The 16251-nt window shown below is 35.5% G+C and overlaps 1 protein-coding gene and 1 pseudogene across 4 annotated transcripts in view; both read right to left on the bottom strand.

Annotated features, from left to right (window-relative positions):
* Positions 1–16251, bottom strand: part of ME1 (malic enzyme 1) — a 213043-nt gene that overhangs the window by 65229 nt on the left and 131563 nt on the right. The gene's annotated exons all lie outside the window — the stretch shown is intronic.
* On the bottom strand, positions 5556–6869 carry LOC144317870 (TATA box-binding protein-associated factor RNA polymerase I subunit D pseudogene; annotated as a pseudogene).

The following is a 16251-nucleotide window of genomic DNA, read 5'->3' as shown; positions in this document are numbered from 1 at the left end:
TTTTTTTTTTTTTTAAAGATTATTTATTTATTTATTCATGAGAGACACAGAGAGAGAGGCAGAGACAGGCAGAAGGAGAAGCAGGCTCCTCACAGGGATCCCGATGTGGGACTTGATCCCAGGATTGGGATGATGCCCTGAGCCAAAGGCAGATGCTCAACTGCTGAGCCACCCAGGCATCCCAAGGTGAGTTTTCAATTGCAATTTTTTAATCCTTTCCTTGCTTGATTCACTGCTGTGTTGGTCCCTGTTAGTCCCTCTTTTCCTGAAACTCTTATCATTTAGCCTCACTGCTACTACCTTTCCAGCATCTGGCTCCTTTCCTCCACTGGGCTAATAGCGAATAATCTGCCAACATTGAAATATTGAAAGGGGGAATATAAAATTATTTTATGCTTACTACCTGATTTTTAAATTTCTATTCCCCTATGGTATTGATAGGTGTACATGTCTATGGTGACGTTAAAAAGAAGAATGGATGGAAAGTGCATTTTTCTTAGTTTCTTGATTGCAAAAAGTTCTATCTCTAACAACAAATTGCTAAAGGAAAAGAGGCTAAAAACTTACATGCTATATTTCTCTAGTTCTATGATAAACTGTTAAAAGATTTTTAGACTGAATTCCAGCACATTAAATCTTAAAACAACCATCTGTTTTGAAGTAAACTTAATCCCACCTCAAAGAATACTTGAGATGAATGATAGCATTCCTTTATAAGAAAATACAGCAATATACATTCTCTCAAATTTAACTTTTAATACAGCTTGTGAACTATGTAATTAAAATAGACAAGCCACTTAGATATCCATTACATTGCCTTTTATAAACAGAATATTTATATTCTTATATTCATTCTAAGAGACAAGATGTGCAGTGCCAACCACTTACTACCATACCTTTTTAATAGTGTGTGAAATTCAACAGCTTTTGAATCTGAGTTCTTAGGCCTCACTTTACTCAGAATCAGCCAACAATTCTACATTTGCAGGAAATTCACCTGAAAACCAAAGCTCACATTGCCCACCACAAGTATGTTAGTTCTGGGTCATGGATAATCAAAAGTCATGGAAGACTGGAGGCTTAGTTGGTCTTGTGGCAGAACGGGAATAACACTATGGAGCTTAAGGCAACACAACATCTGGATAAGATTCATACAGGATATGCTAAGGTAAGGCCACAGTTCACACCATCAAACTAAAACTGAGAACAAAACTTAAATTTGTAATTCAAATTAGTGTGCTGCAAAGCTCCCTCATCTTTTCGTATCTCCTGCCATCTGCATCTCAGACTTCTGAATCTAGGGTCAAGGTTTCTGGTCTAACACACAAACGGCTTGGAAGTTGATGCTACAGTCATCACAAGAAAAAGTTGAAAAAACTCAAACTAAATAGCTCTTCATAGACCAATCATACTGAACCAAAAAGACAAACAGGCAAATACAGATGATCACAGTTTACTGGAAGCAGAAGGGCAGGAGCAACCTGGCCACTGGAGCCAATATCTGTGCCAATGTTTTCAACTGTAATTGATGAATTGCTGGCAGCTCAGTGAAGACTAACTTGAGAGTTAAGAACTCCCGGGGTGCCCACTCTTGCTGGGGGGGGGGGGGGTTGATAATCCCTTACAGTTTTATCCTCTAAGAACCTAACCAGGTTCTCACAGTGAAGATCAGAGAAAAATTCCCTTACGCTTACAGCGGAAGGAAAGCAAAAGTAACCATTTTGAAATACTCCCAATGTTTCTGTTCTCCTTGGAAAAGGCCCCTCTGGCCTTCAAGATGGGGGGAGGGAAATACACATCTTAGGCTCACTAAAGGCTGAGACCTAAGCATAGGACTACAGCATGCCTTCCCTCCCCCCACATCATTTTTTTTTCTTTAAGATTTATTTATTATATATATAGAGAGAGCATGCATACAGAGAGGGAAAAGGAGAAGCCGACTCCCCACTGAGCAGGGAGCCCCACATGGGGCTTATCCCAGAATCTGGGGATCATGATCTGAGCCAAAGCCAGAGCCACCCAGGTGTATCTCACCCCACATCTTATTAACACGTCAACAGGGCTCTTCTAACAGGAGATTTCAGATAAAAGAACTGCAAGCCTCAGACTCTATTGAAGATGTAGGAAAATCCAAAGACAACAAGGGAGACAAAAACAAGGACACTGAAAAAATTTTGCCTCCTAACATCACAGCTACAGCAGACTGTAAACCCAATCTAACTCCTAGCCAGAGAAAAAAACCTTCACATTAAAGACCTGTATACTTATTCAGTCCCTTTTATATCATACATCCTATCCAGCTTTCAACAAAAAATTACAAGGTATGCTAACTCCCCTGCCTTTTTAAATAGAAAAATACAGTTGGAAAAGACAAAGCATGGGGGGATCCCTGGGTGGCGCAGCGGTTTAGCGCCTGCCTTTGGCCCAGGGCATGATCTGGAGACCCGGGATCGAATCCCACGTCGGGCTCTTGGTGCATGGAGCCTGCTTCTCCTTCTGCCTGTGTCTCTGCCTCTTTCTCTCTCTCTCTCTCTGTGTGACTATCATAAATAAATAAAAATTTAAAAAAATTTAAAAAAAGAAAAGACAAAGCAAACATCAGAATTAGATTCAGATATGATATAGATTTGGGGATAATCAGACCAGGAATTTAAAATAAATGAACATGCTAAAAGACCCAATAGAAAAAGTGGACAACATGCAGGAACATAAGGGTAATGTAGGAAAGAAATGGAAACTAGGAGAATCAAAAGGAAATCCTAAAAATCAAAATCGCAATAAATAAATATTGCATCTGATGGGCTAATTTGTAAACTAGATACAGGAGGGAAAAAAATAGTGGGCTCAAAGATATGTCAATAGAAACTTCTAAAACTAAAATGCAAATAGAGAAAAAGAATAGGATAGTAAAGATACAATATATATAAAATACAATATAATTTGTATACCAAGAGTAGAAGAAAGAAAGGAACAGAAGAAATATTTGAAGTGATAATGCTAAGAATTCTACAAAATTAATGACACATGCCAAACCACAGATCCAGGAAACTCAGAGAATTTCAAACAGATAAATACCCTACCCACCCCACCATCACCAAAAAATAAATAAAATAAAAAAATAAATAAAATAAAAATAAATAAAATCCATAGATATATCTTAAGTATAACCTATCCAAAACTGCAGACAATCAAAGATGAAGATAAAACTATGAAATAAACCTGACGGGAAAAAACACCTTACCTACAAAGAAGAAAGTTAACAATACATCACACTTTTCTTCAGAAACCATGTAAGCAAGAAGAAAGTAGAGTGAAATATTTAATTTTTTCTTTTAAAAAACCCAACACCTAGAATTCTTTACCAACCAAAATTATCCTTCAAAAGTAAAGGAGAAATAAGGCTTTCTCAGACAAATTAAAATTGAAGAAATCTGGGGCAGGAGACTTGCCTTGCAAGCAATATTAAAAGAAGTTCCTCAGAGAGAAGGAAAATAATATAGGTCAGAAACTCAGATCTACATAAAGAAAGGAAAACAGTACCTTTTAAAAAAATCTTAATTTATCTAATAGAGAACAGTTTGTTCAAAACAATAATGGTAATAAAGTATTTGGTGATTATGGTTTATAGATAAGTGAGATGAGTAACAGCAATGTTATAGGGGATGGCAGGAAGGAAATGAATTGGGAATATTGTAACATACCTAGAGTGTCCATGAAGTGATACAGTGTTATTTGAAAGTGGACTTGTATTAGTTGTAAACGTATGTTACAAACTCTGGGGCAACCACTAAAAGTTTTGTTTTTTTTTAAAGAAGTAAAAATGGGGACATCCAGATGGTTCAGGTGTTGAGCATCTGCCTTTGGTTCAGGTCACAATCCCGGGCCCTGGGATTAAGTCCTGCATTGGGCTCCCCTCAGGGAGCCTGCTTCTCCCTCTGCCTATGTCTCTCCCTCTCTCTCTCTCTCTCTCTCTCTGTATCTCTCATGAATAAAGTAAATTAAAATTAATAAATAAATCTTTAAAAAAGTAAAAGTGATGCACTAATGCAGATGAGGAAATGAATCTAAGGTCAGAACTTGCTTCTTTTTATACTAGTTAACCCCTTGGCCTTCCTTTACCTACATGTCTGTTACATGTGTCTTCTGGAGCAATGTGTATATAAAGTTTTGGATGGTCCAATTGCTCTATCTTTTTGCAGTTCATGTTTCAGCAACATGATGAATATATTAAAGAAAAAAAACAAAAAAAGCTGCACACAATACTGAAGAACTGATCCCACAACCACACTGACCAAACACACGGACGCATGTTGCAGAATTCTATTAAGCCTTGCCTCACAGTGAACATGTAACTAGGTAGTGGTCAGTTATAACAGAACTCTGTACAGATGAGTCTGATGATACTAGTAGTAAAAATGTATCTATACCAGTGCCTAGAACACCACCTGGCATATAGCATAAACTTGATATTTATTAAATGAATAAATGAATTGATGTAAAAAGGAAGAATATTTGATACCAGCTGACAAAATTTTTTTAAATGTTATTTATCAACTTGCTTCAACATCCATCTTAGAAGTAAAATGAAGTCTCCTATATTGGTTTGCATTTCTGAAGTCTAACTTTACACAAGTATTTAAGAGTATGCCTGGGAAAGATCTTACATCTGGCACATTAAAAGGTATTGAGATCAGGTGTCTAAGTGTTTAAACATAAAAACACTCACTTGTGGAAAAAATACTTTGAAAGCTTTCCAGGTATGTTTGCATATTTAGGCAGCCTTACCCCATGATTAAAGCCAATTTCATGGAAATTGAATATAACTTTTCAAAATATCTAGGGATGATGGTGAATCAAAATGTACAAAGTGAATAAAATATGCCCCTAATTTTAATTTCATATGGTTTGGCACTTAAGAAAAAGAACAGTTAATACTATTTTTTCTATAAAAGCTAGAAAAGACAAGTGAAATAGGTCCTCTCTGACAACTCATCTTCCCCACATTATTTATCAGGTACACTATATTCTTACAGCACCCTACCCTCATTTCCACTAAAGGTTTATTAAAAATGTCTATTTATTTATATATCTTCCCAATTGTGCTGAGTTCCTTAAAAGCATTTAGCAAAATGAATGCTTCAAATGTTCAATGTGTTTGTTCAATGAGTATATAATTCAAAGTACCCTAAAAATTTTCTTCAACTAAGTTTACAGAAATCATTGGCATGATTGCAGAATAGCTCTGGAAGACTAGACTAGTTTCTCTGTTTACTGGTCAATAATGTTTTTGTTTTTGTTGTTCCCTTTACCCTAACATCTATCTGTTTTCCATTATATCCATATAGCATACCCAGAGGGAAAGTATAACTTAGTAAAAATTATTGGTATGATTGTGAACCCACACCGAAGCACACATTCACATTACATCCTGTTTGGCTACAACATGCTCTTTTCCTGCATACAGCATTATATTGCTAAAATCGACCAAATTATCAAATTAAAGTGGCTAATTTTCTTTTTTTTTATTTAAAATTAATAAATTTTTATTTAAGATATTTGACAAAGTTAATAAAATTTTTATTTAAGATATTTGACATGTGATTCCTTCTGCCGCCAATCACCATAGTTCCACCAAAGCCAGAGTGATGATCTTCAAAATAGCACTTTTAAAACAAACTTTTGTTCAATCCACAGCTGTCACTGTCCAGAGGTCTTCTCGGATCTCCACTTGAATATGGACATACTTCAAAAACTCCCCACTGTAATCTTTGAGGTCCAATTTCTTTAGAGCCCTTTAAGTCCAGACACTGTTTTCAAATGAAAAGCCTTAATATTCATATTCCTATCTCTTCCTTTTCAGACCATTCTATCCTCTGTCCCATGTTTTTGGATTTTGATGCTCTCTTTTTAGACGAAGCAGCTTCTTCAGTATATTCCTCTTGTCCTAAATACAGATTCATTTTCTTTGGTATTTCAGAACTTACTATGAATTCATTATTGTCCACCAATTTGATATCACATCCATCATCATGTTCAAGAGTTGTTGCAGCCTCTTCCACTGTTTCTGACTCTTCAATAGGAGAGAGAGATCCATCATCATCCAAGTATTTGTATCTACGACTGTCAAAATCTTCCCTTTCTAAATCTTCACCAACATTCATTTGTTTCAAGGATTCCTTGAGATAGTATTCATACTTCAATTTTTCAAGGTAGTTGAAAAATCCTCTTGCCACCGCTTGCTCAAAGCTTAAAATCTTTCTCCATGGTAATGGCTTTTTTACACTCTCAGATTCTAAAAATGGGAACCCAGATCCTTTGTCTTTAACTTGTTTCTTATTTATTTGGGAGCGTCTAGTGGTTTTTCTTCCTTCTGGTCTTCCCCTTGGTCTTTCTTTTGGCTTATATTTCCTCTTTTTACGTTTCTTTTTTTTTGAATCTTTCAAAAATAGCTTTTAAAGTCAGTGGTCTTGGTTCAAAAGAGGAGTCACTAGATGAATCCCTTGCTTCAACACCTCCAGATGAACGAACAAACTTTCTTTTTTTTTTTTTTTTTTTTTTTTTTTTAAGATTTTATTTATTTATTCATGATAGTCACAGAGAGAGAGAGGCAGAGACACAGGCAGAGGGAGAAGCAGGCTCCATGCACCGGGAGCCCGACGTGGGATTCGATCCCGGGTCTCCAGGATCGCGCCCTGGGCCAAAGGCAGACGCCAAACCGCTGCGCCACCCAGGGATCCCCGAACAAACTTTCTAATAGGGTTTCTTTGCCCCTGTTTTGGTAAGTAAGGGACACACTGAGTCTTAAATAAGCTGCTACCAGAAGAATTATCACTTTCATTGTCAATTTCTAGAGCTGAATTAGATGCCATTATAGGTTGAGAAAATTCGTTACTTATTCTCCCCCAAGTCCTCTCCAAATTGTATTCACCACTTGTTTGCTTCAGAGTTCTCAACAACCACGCGGAAGGAGAAGTGGCTAATTTTCTATTCATAAAGATGTCTGAGAAAATTTTTTACCTCTGTAGGCTGGAATTTAAAATTTCAGACAATGACTTTCTTCCTCATTAAAAAAATAACACATTGCTGTAAACAACATCTAATGGCAACCAATGCATAGCAGAGTATAAGGTGATTCTGAAGAAAAACAGCACTTCCATTCTTTTTATGTTTTTACAGAAATAACACGAATTCTTATTAAAGTGACATATAAACATTAACATAAATTGAGATAAAATTTAGGAACAAAGGCCAAAACACATGATGAATTCAAGGGCTTTATTAGCTGGATGAAATCTGCTTGTAAGGGAGAATACAATTTCAAAAGAAATCTATTTACTCTCTGTTTACAATTTAACATGCATTAAGTACAGGATATATTTGCTTGTTTTGTCTTAACATTACAATGAAAAAGTAGGAATGGGAGTAGAATAGATTATAAAACTAACAACCTTAACTATCGTAGTATACTAGATATTTAATAGTTATTGAAAAGTTACTATGTGCTAGGGACTATTCAAAACCAAGTGGATTGGCTCACTCAGTTTTGTTCTTTAACTTGCAACAAAAAGCATGAATGCTTTAATTCTGGTAAACTACCCAATAAATCTTAATGTGAAATATTTTGACATCAGAGAAATGTTTAATGCACTCAACAAGTATTTCCTGAGTGCTTCCTACAGTCAGGCTCTGGGGATACAGCTGTGAACAAAATAGACAGAAATCCTTGCCCTTCTGGAGTGTATCGTGCATTTGGGGGAGACAGACAATAAATTATAAATAAATTATATAACATGTTATGAAGTGGTAATCAGCACAGAGAAAAACACAAGACAGAAGGGAGACACAGAAAGCCAGCATGAGACATGCAATTTAAGACAGAATGATGCAGGTAGGCTTTAGAGAGGGGATAAATGAGGAAAGACTTGAAGGAGGGGAGGAAAAGGGAGAGAGGAAGGCATGCAGGTTCAAGAGACCAGCAAGGGCAAAGACTGTGAGGTGGGAGCACCCCTGAAGTGTACAAGAAACAGCAAGACTTGGAATTCCCATTGAATGAAACTCCCCCTGAATTCACATGCATTTCCTATTTGTTTATAACTCAAATACCAGAAAATATCATCACACAGTTTTGTTTAGAAAATCATATAGGGAAACAGAGAAATTCATAGTTTTCAACCGAATTACCTAGTTTTCAACAACTGCTTATTCACAGTTGTTAGGGTACTGCTTATCTTCATGGCTATCTGTTTAAAATTCAGCCAAAAGTTTACAGTTGTTTCTATTTTCACTATTGTACCAAAAGTTGCATTTGTAAGACATCTGTCCTATAGATAGATGCCAGGCCATTTGCATGTGACGTATCTGGTTAACACTCCTTTAGATCATAGAAGAATGTAGTACAATGATTAAGAGGGGTGGCTGGGTGGCTCAGCTACCCAGGTAGCTGAAGGTTAAGTGTCTGCCTTCAGCTCCTGGACCTGCAGAGATCTCTGCAGGCTCTCCTCTTGCTCAGCTGTGGCTGAAGGGAACTAGTGGAACAACACTGGCCCTTTCCAGGACCAGGGAGTTTCGGTTTGAGACTTTTCCATTCCCCCTTCTCTCAAGTGCCTTAGCAGAGCTAGCTATATGGAAAGTAGGGAGTAGGGCAGGCTGGCAGCTCTCCAATGAGAGGCTCAGTTTTTACTGAAGAATCACAGCAGCTGGACTCTTGCTTTCTATTCTGAACTAATTTATTGCCAAGCTGAAGAAAATATATATATATATAATATGTTTTGATCTTACCACATCAAGGATCAAGTCCCACTCCCACATGGGGCTCCCTGCTCAGTGGGGAGCCTGCTTCTCCCTCTCCCTCTGCGCTCTCTCATTCACTTTTTCTCTCTCTCAAATAAATAAAAATCTTAAAAAAAAAAAAAAAAAAAAAAAAAGAAAAAGAAAAGAGCATGGGCTCTAGAGCCAGACTATCTGGACCTGAATCTCAGCCCAATCACTTTCTGGTTGGGTAGCTATTGAAATTTACTTAAGCTCTTTGTGTCTCTGTTTATCTTACCTGAAAAAAAAATGGGAATAAATAATTATAAGAATCTCATAGGGCTGCTTTGAAGATTAAAAGAATGTAAAAGCACTTAGAGCCTGGTAGATGTCTTAAAAATGTGCTAGCTGTTGTGGTTATTTTCACTGTTACTAATACATCTGTCTTGTTTTGTTTTCACGTGTCATAACCAAAATAAGAAGGAATTACTCCTCAATTTTTCATCTTTCTTTCTCTCTTTATGGAATTGGTAAAAATCATTATTTAATTTTTTAAGATTCAAATGCATGAATACATGAATGCATGTGCATCCATGTGTTTAAAAAGCTATGTCTAAATGTCAAGAAAACAACACATTCAAATCAGGTCACCTTCTCTTCTAAGTTAGAAGAAAATATGCCTTTTAATATCTAATACTTATAAGTGCTCAGCAGACTGTAAAAGGTATACTTAAAAACAAATTCCTTTGTTTTTTATAGCATTTAGAAAAATACAAACAAGTGATAAATAGAGGAGCAGGGTTGCTATTCCAGGGATATTCAGTCCTTAAAAAGCACAAAATATGGAAATCTGGAAAATGTGTATTTATATTAAAAGTTTCCTTATAGCCTCAAAGTGTTCTCTGTGTTTATAAAAAGTCCATGTGAAATACTAATTTCCCCACATTCTTCTCTTCAGCTCATGGTAACTACCTTTCTACTTTCTTTTTTTTTTTTTCTCTCTCTCTCTCTCTCTCTCGCTTTTAAAGAGAGAAAGCTTTTACTAGCACATGAGGTGAGGGAGTAGCGAAGGGAGATGCAGAGAGGAATCTTAAACAGGCTTCATGCCCACCCAGAGCTAGAGGCAGGACTCAATCTCACAACCCTGACATCATGACCTGAGCTGAAATCAAGAGTTAGATGCTTAACAGAATGAGCCATCCAGGTGCCCCAGCAATTACTGTTTTACTTTTTATTCTTATGATTTTGACTACCTTAGGTATTTCACATGAATATACTCACATACTACTAAGAATTTAATTTTGGTATGCTTTACTGAAACTGTAGATTCAGTGCCTAGCATTTTAACCTAAACTGAATGGAAATGAATTTTTCCAGGTAAATCAACTATCTCTCTCTCTCTCTCTCTCCATATATATATATGAAATGGAAAAAAAAAGAAATGGGCTAAGGGAATAAATAGGGGGAAAGAGATTATAATATATCTGCTTCTGGGCCAATTGTTTCACTGCATTTGCCCTCATTCTAAGTTAACTCCTCAATCTCTCTTTTGACAAATTCCTATTTCTAAATAACATCTCTACCATACAAATTCTCCAGGGTCACTTTTAACACAAACACCACTAAAACAAACTGAACATTTTAATTCCATCTCGTGCATTTACTTGCAGCATTGCTATTTATTCTCTGCGTACATAGGAGATTTATGATAGTTGTAAATTCCCCTGAGCAGACACTACAGGTCTGGATAAATCCAAATATTACAATAACCTAGAGTTTAATTAATAAGGCTAAAGAAGGTTAAAATTATTAGTTGTTACATCTTTAACTGTCTGGAACTGAAAAACAACATAAATGCTTGCTGATTACATCATCTATTAAGTATGGAACACACATAAAGTTAACCTTTCACTTCCTATGTAAAATCCTATTACCTTGAAATACACAGACAATACTAAAGCTTATCCAAAAACATTGAACAAATATACAATCACTCTGCTTCGTTCATTGGTGAAGGATTGTTAGTGTTACAGTACAAAGCCTTATTTCCTTTTAGAATTCAGAATTAGTTTCATATAATCATTCGATACATACTCCCTTAAGGTTATACACAGTCTTCAGATACAACTTCTGGGACATTCCAGAACTGTAAGACTTTACCTTGGCCCTCAGTCAACAACCATTTGTTGAGCATCTATTATGTATTATTATAAGTGTCCTAAAGGAAAAGAAAAAAGACCTAATCCTTGACTTCTAGTATCTTCAAGACTTAGTGCCAACTCAGGCGAATTAATGTAATTATAACTCAGTGTGATACATGCTATTAGAGTATATCCATGCTCAGGAACCATAGAGGACTTCTTTAATCTAGACTGGGATAGTCTAGCTATTTAAGCTGAGTTCTGAAAGAAAAGCAAGAATTAAATAAGCAGAAACAGTGGGGCAAGAAACAGTATGTATGTGGACAGAGTAGCAAGAGTGACATGCACAAGCAATTAAAACTTTTTTTTTTCCTTTTAAACATTTATTTATTTTAGAGAGAGAGCACAAGTGAGCTGGGGGGAGAGAGCAAAGGAAAAGGAAAAGAGAATTTCAAGCAGACTCAAAGCTGAGTGCAGAGCCTCAGGGCTAGATCTCACCACCCTGAGATCACAATCTGAGCCAAACCATGAAACTGATGCTTAACCGACTAAACCACCCGGTGCCCCAAAACTGGTTCTTTATAAATGGTGCAAAGAATACATGGTAAGAAAGGAAGGTGAAGTGCATGTGCCAAATTAGGAAGGGATTTATTTGTAGAAAATGAAAATAGTTAATAAAAGGGTAAAGATAAATACATGAGAACTTATTAATATAACACAAAAGACAACTAGAAGTTACCAAAGGTTTCTGAGATGGTGATAAAGATATAGAGTGCTCAAGGTCTAGGGAAGTTGGGTATGGTTATACAAATGGAATCAGGGCATGGATCAAGGACATATCAGAAGAACTGTCTAGATGGATTTAGTAATGAATTTGTTCTTGAGGTAAAGGCACAGTAAAGCACGGGGGAGTCATAGAAGATACTCCAGAAGAAGTAATTACTTCAATATGCTTTAAGATATAATCAGATGATACAGATATAGATATCTGAGAAAGAGAGAGAGGGAGAAAGGACTGGCCTACTTGATTGGCATAAATGGCTTATGTTATGCTTAAGTCTCATTTTAATCACTGCAAAGTTAATTCAATGGTTTTTAATGTCTTTGTATCATTTTTATTGTATTTACTTTTAGTTTTTATTATGAACCCACTCTAAAGCTGACTATAAAAGTAATATGTAGCATAGGGAATAAATGCAAGGCAAATAAAAACTTTTTGTGAGGGATGCCTGGATGGCTCAGCAGTTAAGCATCTGCCTTCAGCTCAGGGCATGATCCTGGAGTCCAGGGATCAAGTTCCGCATCAGGCTCCTCAGGGAGCCTGCTTCTCCCTCTGCCTTATGTCTCTGCCTCTGCCTCTCTGTCTCTCATGAATTAATAAAAAAAAAACTTTTTGTGAAATATTTTCTCTTGAATTCATCACCTAGCCATCTGTCTCTTGAGCTCCTAATAAACGAACTTTGAGTAACAAGAGTATGCTAAAGTTTGTGTAAACAAAATAATTTAAGATGTTGAATGAGAAGCTTATTCCTCTGGGTCAAGCATAATTATATAATGTGATGATCAAACATTTTCAACTGACTGATAATGATAACAATTATCAATGAACTGATGAATTTTATGATACAGATCAACCCAAATGTTGAAACAAAATGCAGCTTCTTTAATACTTTACTAGAACTAAACTTGGAACATTTTAGAGAATATTTAGTTCTAATCCATCCTCCACTTAAGGCAGAAATCTTTATATATTAAGCATATCTCCCTACGTACTTAGAGTGACAGAGAGGTCACAAATATTATTAACAACAAAAACAACCAAGAATAACAACTAGTGAGTGATTTTTATACGCAAGCATTATAGTAAGTACTTTTACATACATTATTTTGGGATAATGCCAACTATTAAATGTTCTATCTAATATTAAACTGAATTTACCAGCCTATAACTTTTAACTAAATTATTGGCTCAAATCATGCTTCCTAGGAAAAAAATTATAATTACTATTTATAGCACTTAATAAAAGTAATTTCTTAAATGTCTTATCTCAATCATCTCTGAAGTGGGTACTGTTACTATTTTTCAAGAAAAGGAACTAAGCCTTAGGGAAAGTCAGTAACTTTCCCAAGAGTGCCAATGTGGTAGATGATGGAGCTGAGGAATGATTTCAAACGCCAGGTTTTACTTACATTTGTCCCTGAGACATGGCTTTTGTAGTCTGGCAAAATTAGGTTTCTAAACTTCCTGAGCTGAGTCAGATCTCAAACCACTGAAATAAAAAAGTCATGCTATGCGGCCTCTAAAGAAATGGACTGTGAACCTATTCCAGGCAACACCACATGTGCTCAGTATGACTGAACCTTTTGCCATTCAAATTTCTACACTTCTCAATCAAACCATATCGGTTAACAATAAATTTAACAACTGCTTGTCTTGTGTTCTGTTTATAAATGTAGTAATCTCTACCATAAATACTATAGGATATGGTATTATTTTGACTGAAGAGGTGAAAAAAATGGGTCACCATCTGTGAATGCCAAAAAGGAAAACAGTCTTATGAATTAATCCTTACATCACAGTTAAATTGAAATTATGGCATGCTGTGTTCATTTTGGCTTGTTTTACAGTTTATGAAATAAAAACAACAGTCAATGATGGAAAACTGAGTTGCCAGAAAGTGATCATCTTGGTAATATGAATGGTTATTTTGTTTTTAACTCGATCATAGCAAATTTTATACAAATTTTGTTACAGCTTTAAATGACAGAATTGTGAAATCTATAGTTCAAAAAATATTTACCACCAATTTACATTAAACGTAGTTGCTTTATGTAATATACCAACTTCAGTACTTATCTCCACCCCTCAAGGGATAGCCTGTTCATGAAGCCTGAGAAAATCAGGTTCTCCTTTCCACATAAAAATAATGCTAGTAACTCATCAAAAGTAAAGCACGATTAAAATTTAATTTTCTAATAATGGTGTAATATTTGTGTCAATGCACTCACATTCTCTTATGTGGCCTCCCTTTGAGTAGTTCAGTTCAATTCAACAAAGGTCTACTGTGTATCTATTCTGTGCTAGGCACTGATGTAGAAACCTGTTCATAAAAAGAACTAGATCCCTGTCCTTGGGGGTGCACACATTCTGGGGGCTGAAACACATAATAAGCAGTAAATGTAACAAATGCTAAATTATATACAATTATAAAATAAGAAAAAGTATAGCAAGGCAAGAATATCAGGAGACCCAGGAATTGGCAGAAGGTGGGCAAAGTTCAGTATTATTTGGGGTCATCAGGATAAGTCTAGAAGAATGAAAGATTTCAACAAATACTAGAAAGGATTAGATTGTTAAGTCGATTTCTGGGGGAGAATATTTCAGACAGAGAGAAGAGCAAAAACAAATATTTTAAGTGGGAAATGTGTTAGGAGGTCAATGACTGTAAAGGCAGTGCAGACAGGATGGCTGCAGGATTGCTCATCAGAGAGGCCAGGAGTGGCTGTGAGGAGGACCAGCTTTTACTCATGGAAATGCACTGCCTATAAGGCTAGGTCAACACAGAATAAAACAGCAAATTATTTTCGCATTTCCTACTGAACAAAAAACTCCCCTTAATTCCTGACCTTACCCTAAACCAACTTTCTAACTTTGCTTCTGTAACAATTCTTTTCCTTTCAGCATCTTTAATCCCCATTAATGAAACTATATCTCCTTCAAATATTGTTATAGTATCCTCCATCAAATTGGCCACACAGATAATCTTTAAAAATAAAAACTAAACTGTGCTCTCACAAGTGCATAATCGCTTTATCTTTGTTTATAAGTACATTCAAATTGAGGAGGGCAAAAGAAGATTACAACCTATTTTGACCCATAAAGCACTGCTGCTGATGGTGTTTTCTGGTTTTGTCTGGTTTGGTTTTGGTTTTTGCTTTTGTTTTTAATCTATGAGCATAATAAAGGAAATCCACCTAGTCTCCTTTTTTAATATTACCAATAAGCAGATATATACTCATTCTTGTTTTCCAATTTATTATGCATTGTAATATACATGGAAAACTATAAGAAACATAAGCTTTTAAGGAACTAGGCTGCTTTACCTTGCTAAATAAAAGTCAAGATTAATAAAGAGAGACAAAGAGGAAGCACGATACACAGATTTTATCAAATCTTAATGATCGTCTTTAATAAATATAATAATTTACCCCTAATAAACTCGAATAAAATATTTAGGGATTCTACTATATAGACCTCAATGTCAATTCAAAAAGAAAAAATAATGTGTTGGCCATGTGTATGCTTTCTTTGGGAAAATGTTCATGTTGTCTACCCATTTTTTTTTAACGGGTTAATTTGGTTTTTTTGGTGTTCACTTTTATAAATTCCTTATAGGTTTTGGATACTAACCTTTTATCAGATGTATCATTTGCAAATATCTTCTCCCATTTCATAGGATGCCTTTAGTTTTGTTGATTGTTTCTTTTGCAGAAGCTAGAGTTTCCTTGAAGAGTTAAAAACAGAAGTACTCTACAATCCAGCAATTGGACTACTAGGTATTTACCCAAAGAATACAAAAATACGGATTCCAAGGAATACATGCACCTCAGTGTCTATAGCAGCATTATCAACAATAGCTAAATTATGAAAAATGTCTATCAACTGATGAATGGATAAAGAAAATGTGGTATAAATAAAAATAGAATATTACTCAGCAATAAAAAAGAGTAAAATCTTGACATTTGTAAAGATGTGGATGAAGCTATAGAGGATTAGGCTAAGCAAAATAAATTCAGTTAGAGAAAGACAAATACCTTATTATTTCACTCACATGGAGAATTTAACAAACAAAACAGATCAACACAGGAAAAAGAAAAAAAAAAATGGAGAGAGGCAATCCAGAAAACAGACTCTTAACTACAGAGAACAAACTGATGGTTACTGGAGGGGACGTAACCAAAATGGATTAAGGAATGCTCTTGTGATGAGCACCAGGTTGTATAAGGACGTGATGAATCACTAAATTCTACACCTGAAATTAATATTACACTGCAAGTTAACTAGCTGGAATTTGAATAAAAACTTGAAAAAAAAGAAACAATGATGGATACAATAGGAATTTATCAAAATACTTTCTTCTTCAGAAAAACTTCAAGATCTAAAACATAAATGTAAGGTTGGAGAACCATTTACCATTCGAATGGTCCTCAAAAGAAAGCAGGGGTAGCCATCCTTATATCAGATAAACTAAAATTTACCCCAAAGACTGTAGTGAGAGATGAAGAGGGACACTATATCATACTTAAAGGATCTATTCAACAAGAGGACTTAACAATCCTCAATATATATGCTCCAAATGTG

Source organism: Canis aureus, chromosome 7 (genome assembly GCF_053574225.1).
Source record: "Canis aureus isolate CA01 chromosome 7, VMU_Caureus_v.1.0, whole genome shotgun sequence".
In the NCBI taxonomy this organism is placed as follows: domain Eukaryota; kingdom Metazoa; phylum Chordata; class Mammalia; order Carnivora; family Canidae; genus Canis; species Canis aureus.
The sequence above is the reverse complement of the archived record's forward strand: the minus strand, read 5'-3'. Positions and strand labels throughout refer to the sequence as shown.